General features: G+C 42.7%; 1 protein-coding gene across 3 annotated transcripts in view; it reads right to left on the bottom strand.

Annotated features, from left to right (window-relative positions):
• st6gal2 (ST6 beta-galactoside alpha-2,6-sialyltransferase 2) overlaps positions 1-8,782 on the bottom strand; it is a 73,305-nt gene extending 64,523 nt beyond the window's left edge. For all 3 annotated transcript variants that reach the window (XM_033022625.1, XM_033022623.1, XM_033022622.1), the window contains exon 1: positions 8,403-8,782. The gene's annotated coding sequence lies outside the window, so the exon portion shown is untranslated. The remainder of the gene's footprint in view (positions 1-8,402) is intronic.
• Between the last annotated feature and the right edge of the window lie 1,271 nt (positions 8,783-10,053).

The raw sequence follows: 10,053 nt of genomic DNA on the forward strand, positions 1-10,053 counted from the left end.
ATTGATCCATCTTGTGTCAATTTCACAGCTGCAGGGTGGCACCAAACATACAGAGCCATTTTAAATGAAGGAAGATAATTACAGTAAATATTTCATTTGGAATTCTTCTCTCTGACATGACCATTTTCTGTTTAAAATCTGTTGTTTACTGACAAACAAAATATTTCTGAACTACTCAAGAGATCCTGTTATCATATTCTACTTAAAAAGGGGGAGAATACAATCCATAATCAGCTTGGCTGACATTTTGGGCAAGAACAGGTAGAAATATTCATTGAACTGGAATAGTTCCAAAATTATTCAAAACATAGTTACAAAGACAAAGTTACAAAGACAAACAAAAGTTATTTAATTGCTTCTGAAATGATAGTAGAGGACAAACAATGACTGATTACTATCTGTTACTACCAACTTTGGTGTGGCATACAGTGCATGCAAAATGGATCTGGATTCTTAACTCTGCATTCGCATAACTTTACAACTTAAATTCCTCGCTCAAGTAGTTCAAGAATGTCATGTTTTATCCTTTGTCTGGTAGGCTGGTTAAAAATGTTTCTGTTAAGTAATGATAAATATCAATTATCTCACATAGTTATCTGTAGATAATGTGCAATATCTCATGCCTTGTAACTTTACGTTGCCTGAAAACAACACAAGGGTGCTTAATCGTCATACGTGCCAACAACAGACCAATAACATTTTTCCTTGCTCAACGAGTCATAGACCATGGAAACAGGCTGTTCGGCCCAACTTGCCAACACCAACCAACAGATCCCATCTACACTAGCCCTACCTGCCTGCATTTGGCCCATGTCCCTCTAAACCTGCCCTATCCAATAGCCCCAGCCTCAACTACCTCCTCTGGCAGGTCATTCCATACACCCACCACTCTTTGCATGGAAAAACTTACCCCTCAGATTCCTATCAAACCTTTCCCCTTCACCTTAAACCTTGTTGCAACAAAAGAGGCCCGTAAACACGATGTTCCCAAATATGTGACCAACAGAAATTCAATAAATGGACAACACCAATACTAATGAAAATAAAAACATCCTCAGTGCAAACAAAGACAGTTTATACAATTGAAGAGGAAGTTATTTTCCTACAACAAATGTCCATCTTATCTGAGAGTGCATACACTTCCTGGTTTATCAGAAGTGATCTGTCATGTATGAACAATGGGAAACAAACAGCAATGTTCACATCTAACCTAGACATTATTCATCTTATTCGGATCTAAATCAGGGGCAGTACAGCAGCGCTGCGGTAGAGCTGCTGATTCACGGCGCCAGAGACCTGACTTCCAGCAACCATGGGAGTCGTCTCCCTGTGTCCGCGCGGGTTTCACCAGGTGCATTGGCTTCATCCCACACTACAAAGACGTGCACGTTTGTAGGATAATTGGCTGCTGTGAGTGCCTAGTGTGTAGGATGAGAAAGTTAGATAACATAGAGGTAGTGTACGGTGATCGGTTGGCCAGCCCGGACTCAGTGGGCCTAAGGGCATGTTTCCATGCTGTATCTCTAAACAAAACTAATACCACAAGGTCAAGTACGGGAGGCACAACCCCGGGATGAAGAGCGCCGTGCAAGGAGAGAGATGATGGTTTGCGAGACGACTGGAATAGAGGAGACGGCTGCAACGGGCCTTTGTGGCCAGCTGCAGCTGAGAATGCAAAATGGCACCAAAATTGCACCTCTTGCATATGAACTCAGTGTGCCAACCGGGGGATTGTACTACGTATGCTGATTATGTAGGGTGATAGTCTCGCTAATCTGTATGCAAAAAATGTATTTCACTGTACCTCGTTTCACGTGATAATAAAGAAGCTATTCAAAGTTACATACCATTAAAGCTATACACCAATCTAAACCAAAATAAAAAAGCTCCAACTGCAGTTACATTAAAACATTTTACTTGAGCTTTGCCTGGATATAGAAGGTCTACATTGCCAGGGGGTTAAAATGTTTCTTTCGTTCTGATTTGCAAAAAAACAATTATGCATCCGGCACAATTATACATTCAGAGTGCCCAATTTTTAGGTTTAATTTATCTTCAGAGCAGATCTCCAAGCCCTGCCGATGCTGGATCTCATTAGTCTGAATGTTGTGGAGGTCTCCAAATTCCTTGAGGCCATAAATGCTGAGTTCCTAACCATACAATCATATTGTGAAACAGTAGGGTACTTCAAATTTAATTTAATTTCACCATAAACAGGAACCAGTGGAAACCAATTCTATTAAAAGCATTTTTAAGGGGTGGGGAAGAGGGGTAGTGATTACACTTACATAGTTCACTCTATGTTATTAATCAGAGTGCAAAGTTACAAGGTGTTCATGATGCACAGTTAGGATTATATTGTAAACAAGTTTGCATTCTCATTTTTATACTGGTCGTGATAACATAATATAGTTCTTATATGTCCTGGATGTCGAGTTTGTCATGTAACTCAATAAGCTTTAAGTTAACCATACGTGTTTAACTTAAAAAATGTCTGAGTTGTTTTTATTTTAATTGCATTATAAAATTAAAATAAATATTCAAGAAACCTTTCATCCCATTTTGCCCTGGTATTTTCTATCAATAAATGCTAATTGCATTCGAGCAAAAAAAAACTTTCAAGGCAGAGGATTTTATTAGGATCACTGCTTTAAATATTATACACTGACCTCTTAATTCAATTTAGTTTAGATTAGTTCAGAGATACAACGAGGAAATAGGTCGTTAGGCCCACCGAGTTCACATCGACCAGCTATACCCATGCACTAAACATCCTAACCACTAGGGACAATTTACAATTTTACCGCAGCCAATTAACCTACAAACTTGTACATCTTTGGAGTGTGGGAGGATACCAGAGCACGCTGGGAAAACCCACGCAAGAAGGGGAGAACGTGCAAACTCCATAAAGACAACAGGAGAATGGGGTTGAGAGGGAAAGATAGATCAGCCACGATTGAACGGCAGAACGGCAATGGGCCATATGACCTCCTTCTGCTCCTATCACTTATGAACTTAGTAAGTAAAATATCACGGTCCTGATACGGTATAAAGGAGGTGTAGATGGTTTATGCATGCAACCTAGAATGTAGCTACCTCATCACCACTAACCACGCCCCATCATAACTGTGGTATCCTCCCTTTGTTCCTCCCATTTGGTCCCGGTATGCCTGAAGGCTGGATGCAGTCAGTGCTGGGACGTGTGTGCCATGTGCTATAATAAACTCTTAGTAAAGGTTACAGTGTGTCAGCAATCACTCCTTTACATGGTGTCAGAAGCACGAAATCCAGCGCCGCTCGCATGACAAGTCCTGCCGCCCTCTATCCCCACTGCTGCCTGGCCAGGTCGTCCGTTTGCAGACGTCTACCGGCTTTTCCCGAATAGCCACCGTGGTCGGGTTCGACAGTTCGCCACGGTCCTACCTGGTGGATTTTGAGGGGACTATCTACCGGCGCAGCCGCCAGCACCTGTTGGCGGTCAACGAGCCCAAACCACCTCCTGCGATTCCGTATACCCCTCCATCGCGTGTCGAGCCTTCCTCCACTAACTTACCCTCTGCTCCCCGCATGCCCCGGTCGGTCCGTTTGCCTCAGGCCCCTCCCCCTGCTCTTCCAGGGTTCGCTTCTCAGGCCCTGCCGTCCCCTGTCAGGTCTTCTCTCTCTCCGACTTCTGCTCATTCTACCCCTTCTGTTTCACCTGGTTCACCTGTGCCCCTCCGTTCCCCTTCCAAGCTTGGTTCTCCACCCACCTTCTCTCTCCCTCCTGTTTCTGTTCCTGTCCCTCCTCCTATTCTTACGGGTGGGAGGGTGAGGGTGCTGTGCGCACTCGCTCGGGTCGGATTGTCAAACCTCCGGCTCGATACGGAGAGTTCGTTTAGCTTTGCAGGTACTGTATAACCAACCTGCCTTGTGTAATTTGTAAGGGGAAGGATGTAGATGGTTTATGCATGCAACCTAGAATGTAGTTACCTCATCACCACTAACCACGCCACATCATATTAGTATAACTGTGGTATCCTCCCTTTGTTCCTCCCATTTGGTCCCGGTACGCCTGAAGGCTGGATGCAGTCAGTGCTGGGACGTGTGTGCCATGTGCTATAATAAACTCTTAGTAAAGGTTACAGTGTGTCAGCAATCACTCCTTAACAGGAGGTTTATCGAGAGATATTGAAAATTAACTATTTGCACAAACTGGAAAGGCAAGATTTTTTTTTCCTTTAGAATAACAGGAGATCTAGTGCAGGACATTTCATTGTATACGTACATCACCGTACTCATGCATATAATAATAGACTTATAATTTCAAAGAAACCACTTTAGGTTGAACCTCTGCCCCTCGAACCTTCTCCACTCGCCCTTCGAAATTAGGTTGAAGACCCAAATGTGATCCAAACAATTAAAACATCTCAGCAGGCAAATATATCCTGTTCAGGTGAGTGGTGTCTTATAGTAAAGAAGATATGCAAGTTAACTATGACTTCCCATAGCACGATTCAATTGATTGAAAGACACAGCATTGGACCAGGCCCTTCAGCCCATCGAGTCCACGCTGACTATCAATCACTGTTCACACTAGTTCTATGTTATCCCACTGTCACATCCATTCTCTACACACAAGGGGAAATTTACAGAGGCCAATTAACCTAGAAGCCCGCATGTTTTTGGGATGTGGGAGGAAACCGGAGCATCTAGAGCAAACCCACTTGGTCAAAGGGAAAACGTGCAAACTCCACACAGACAGCATCTGAGATCAGGATTGAACCTGGGTCTCTGGTGCTGCAAGGCAGCAGCTTTACTTTAGACATACAAGGCAGAAACAAGCCCTTCGGCACATCGTGTCCAACCAGCGATCACCCTGTATACATGCACTATCTTACACACTAGGGTCAATTTACAGAAGCCAATTAACCTACAAACCTGTACTTCTCTGAAGTGTGGGGATGAAACCAGAGCACCCAGTGAAAACCCACACGGTCACAGGAACAACATGCAAACTCCACACAGACAGCACCCGTAGTCAGGATTGAACCCGGGTCTCCAACACTGGGAGGCAGCAACTCTTACCGCTGCACCACTGTGCTGCAAATGTCGTAAATGCCTTCTTTACCACGTGAACTGACCAAAGCACAGGAGCACAAAACGGGGAATTGTGGGGCCGCCGTGAGGCAGATGGCAAACCTTAAATCACTAGACTCTTCTGATCCTATTCAAATTTATATAAATTGCCATTATTAAGCACTCAAAGAACAACTGCAGCTCCCATCCCCAGCAGTGCCTCAATTTTAAAGTTCTTATGCTTCTTTTCACATCATATCGTGGCCTCTTACCTTTCTACCTCTGTAATCTCCAACAACCTTAAAACCCTTCAAGTACTCTGTGCTCCTTGCACAGATTATGACACCTTACACATCCCCATTTGACCACTCTGCGATTCATGGCCATGCCTTCAATTGCCCACTCCCCATGCTCTGCAATGCTCACCATTAATCTCTCCACAGCTACTTTTATCTCCCCCTTAATAATGTTTTTCAAAAAATGCCTCTTAGATCAATATCTTGGTTACTGGGTTATTACATCTCCTTGCGCAGGCTCTCTATCAATTCTTCTTTGATAATCCTCCTCTGAAACATTTTTTTGACAGTGTACTCTATTATGAGTGCTATATAAATGCAAATTGCTGCTGTAATGGCGAAGGAGAGGTATTGGAAGCAGGCCAGTTGCTATTGAAGACTGCAGAATATGCACTTCAGATTAATACACCAAGCAAAAGATGAAATCTCCAGTTACCAGGGCTTCCTTGATATTATGATGAATTGCCAACATAAATGGCATCCTCAGATGTCTGGTGGACCAAGTCCTGAACATTAATCTTCCTGACTCAGGATAAGACCGCTACTGATGTGCAGGATCATTCTTGGCTGTGATGTTACCCTTATCAGTCAGCAAATGGTGTTTTATTCTCGGAAAGGAGAAATGGCCACTTTGGCACAGTAAAAAAGTTACCATCTGCTACCTTCTGAAAATGGATCACTGGATCAACCTGCTCAGCTAACACCAAGATAAAAATTAGATTAGTCAAGAGTTAAGACGAGTTTTTTTTTATTGTTTTATGTCCCGAAACAGAACAATGAAATTCTTAGGGTGTAGGAAGGAACTGCAGATGCTGGTTTTCACCAAAGATAATCAGAGATGCTGCTGGATCTGCTGAGTTACTCCAGCACTTTGTGCCTATCTTCAATTAACATGGAAACATAAAAACATAAAAAAAATAGGCCATTCGGCCCTTCGAGCCAGCACCACCATTCATTGTTATCATGGCTGATCGTTCCCAATCAATAAACCGTGCCTGCCTTCTCCCCATATCCCTTGTTTCCACTAGCCCCTAGAGCTCTATCTATCTCTTAAATCCATCCAGTGATTTGGCCTCCACTGCTCTCTGTGGCAGTGAATTCCACAAATTCACAACTCTCTGGGTTTTTTCTCACCTCAGTCTTAAATGGCCTCCCCTTTATTCTAAGACTATGGCCCCTGGTTCTGGACTCGCCCAACATTGGGAACATTTTTCCTGCATCTAGCTTGTCCAGTCCTTTTATAATTTTATATGTTTCTATAAGAACCCCCTCATCCTTCTAAACTCCAGTGAATACAAGCCTAGTCTTTTCAATCTTTCCTCATATGACAGTCCCGCCATCCCAGGGATCAATTTTGTGAACCTACGCTGCACTGCCTCAGTCACAAGGATGTCCATCCTCAAAATAAGGAGACCAAAACTGTACGCAATACTCCAGATATGATCTTACCAGAGCCCTATACGACTGCAGAAGAATCAGAGCCCTATACATCTGCAGAAGAATTAAATTCTTACTTGCAGCAGCACAACAGATATGTAAATACAGTATTCTGTAAACACCATAAACAAACACAAAAGTTCAATAAACACATGTAAAACAAAAACAAAATAACAAATAGTGATTATTATGACAGTGAACAAGATTAGATTTATGTTTATTATTTTCATGTGTACCAAGGCACAGTGAAAAGCTTTGTTTATCCACACTAATCAAATATGCTATACACAAATAAAATCAAGTCAAGTACAATAGAAATAGGAAAGGGGAGTATACAAAATGCAGAACATTGTAGTGCATCTGAAGAAGGGTCTCGACCCAAAACGTTGCCTATTTCCTTCGCTTCATAGATGCTGCCTCACTCGCTGAGTTTCTCCAGCATTTTTGTCTACCTTCGATTTTCCAGCATCTGCAGTTCCTTCTCAAACACGTTGTAGCACATCAATTCTATAGACAAACTCCTATGTCCACAGCAGACAGTACGCTAGCTTATTGAAGGAAAGTTCGTAACCTTGATAATAGAGGGGAAGAAGCTGTTCCAGAGTCTGGTGGTGCACACTTTCAAGAGCATATATCTTTCCAGTTTTTTTAAAAGTCTGTTTAACATATGCGCGTTTTTTTTTCTTTGAAATTATAAAGCAAATATCAAAATTCAAGCCTTGGTTTAAGCTCTGTCCTACAATTCCACCCACGTTTTGCTTTCATAAAGGGCAACTAATACATTCTGGAAGGCTGGCTGTGTTGATGAATGCACTTCATATGCAACAATTTGGAGGAGAGGCAAGGATCTCCGACACTGAACTCACCAATACAAACCTCTAAATGATAACGTATTGATATTTGATGCAGAGTTCTTTCATTTAAAGGGTAACTAATATTTCATGGTTAGGCTTAAAAAAAACCCCCCAATTCTAATATCTGACAAGGAAGGCAGGCATCGGTCCAATTTCACGTCCAAAAAGTTTAGCTAATAACAGGGAATGCAGAAGTAATCTCATAAATATTCCTCTGTATATAATTATATCCTGGACGGGTGATGATCAGTAGGGGCAGACATCAGCATAGCTTCTTGTTCCAGAGATGTTACTGCCATCACAGAACACAGAAATATTATTCTATTTCTTTAAACCCCCCTCTAAACAGAAAGCTGGAACAGACTGACTGCTGCACGGTGCCTCAGAAAGTAGAGTCCTTTCATTCTGGGACAAAGAGTCTTTACGGTAAATGCATTCGGTACAGATCATCCTGGCTAAATGGACAGGGTCAACATTTATTTAAAATAAATAGAAAGTCGGCAATATCGATAGTGCATCAATACGTAAAAGCAACCCAGGAAGCCACTAATATATTATCGTGCTGGGCAAAAAATAAAATCATTTTTATGCCAAGCTTCAAAGATAATTTAAGTAGATATCTTACAATTGCAAGTCTCCGGTACTGCGGCGCTCAGAATCCAAATAAGATCATTAATCAAAGCACCAAGCCAACCTGGAATAGCCTTTAAAGCCATCTACTCAAAATGCAGCATTTTTCATTCAAATACAATGGGCTTACCTGCAAGTAGCCACCACCACCTTCCTGGCTTCAGTGATCAAAATCTGCTTTGAAATTTTCCAGCAAGCGTTAGCCAGACAAGCAGGGAAAGTATTCCTCTTGGAATGCTACCAGCACAGTTTACTGTTTTGCTTGTCATTTCTTTGTTCCCTTCACACTTGCCTCAGCAGCAACCATGCTGTTAGTGGGTGGGGCTTTGTCTGCATTCAACTTCCTGTTATCTGCTCTAAATAATAGCCCTCTCACACCCGTCTTTCACAAAGCAGATGCCGGAGAGCTCCGGTGAGTATATGCACCATAAAACAAACACACACCAGCTTTCTCTCACTGGCGACTGTAAATACCTTTCGGATGCCAACACAATCGGACATTTCAAAATGACGAATGAGCACTGATTGACATTTGATTGTTTCATCCCTCCCTCCCTCCCTCCCGCCAACTACTTCACAGCTTTATTCTTTTTAATGGGCTGCTTTCTCGGCGCTAGGCAGAGCAGACAATCGCTACTTTGAGCTGAATGTATAAAAAGCAGACGGGGTTACTGCAGAATGTCACCAATTGCAGTGATTGTACACCCTCGTATCCACTGCAGTGTATCTGAGCTGCTGTAAATATGCCCTTGAACTGAAGGTTGGAGGCAACCTTGCATACAGTAAACAAGTGAGACTTTCACCAATGTCGCAAAAAGCCAAAAATAACCTGCATACACATGAAATTCCAAACACAAGTAGGAAACATTGAAGATAGGAGGAGGATTTTATAGAGGAGTACAACATCATGAGAGGAATAGATCAGGTCGATGCACAACATCTCTTGCTCAGAGTAGGGGAATCGAGAACCAGAGGGCATAGGTTTAAGGTGAGAGGGGAAAGATAGGAATCTGATGGCTAACTTTTTCACACAAAGAGTGCTGGGTGTTTCATTCAGTTTAGCTTAGAATACGGCGCGGCAACAGGCACTTCACCCGAACGAGTCCTCGCCGACCAGCGATCACCACACTATCCTACACACACACACACACCAGGGACAATAGTCAAAAAGGCACAACAGAGGATGTACTTCCTGCAGCAGCTGAGGAAGCACAATCTGCCACAGGCAATGATGGTCCAATCCTATACGGCCATCGTAGAGTCTGTCCTCACCTTCTCCATCATGGTCTGGTTTGGCTTAGCCACCAAGCACGGCATCCAGAGGCTGCAGCCAATCGTCCGATCAGCAGAGAAGGTTATTGGCTGCAACCTTCCCTCCATTGACAAACTGTAAACTGCAAAGGCCAGGAAGCAAGCGGGCAAGATCATCTCTGACCCTTCACACCCTGGCCACAAACTCATTGACTCACTTCCCTCTGGAAGGCGACTCCGGACTGTCAAAGCTGTCACAGTCAGACATAAAAACAGCTTTTTTTCCATGAGTAGTAGCTCTACTCAATAACCAACAATCTGTACCCTACTTTTGCTCTGGTATTTTATTTAATTCACATGTTTAATCGATAATGTTTTATTATTAATGTTTTATGTGTCATTCCTAACTGTCACTGTATGTCATGTTGTCACTTGCGGGCAGAGCACCAAGGCAAATTCCTTGTATGTGAATACTTGGCAAATAAACTTATTCATTCATTCATTTAAAATTTTACAGGCCAATTAACCTA

The sequence above is a fragment of the Amblyraja radiata genome, chromosome 6 (genome assembly GCF_010909765.2).
Source record: "Amblyraja radiata isolate CabotCenter1 chromosome 6, sAmbRad1.1.pri, whole genome shotgun sequence".
Classification (NCBI taxonomy): domain Eukaryota; kingdom Metazoa; phylum Chordata; class Chondrichthyes; order Rajiformes; family Rajidae; genus Amblyraja; species Amblyraja radiata.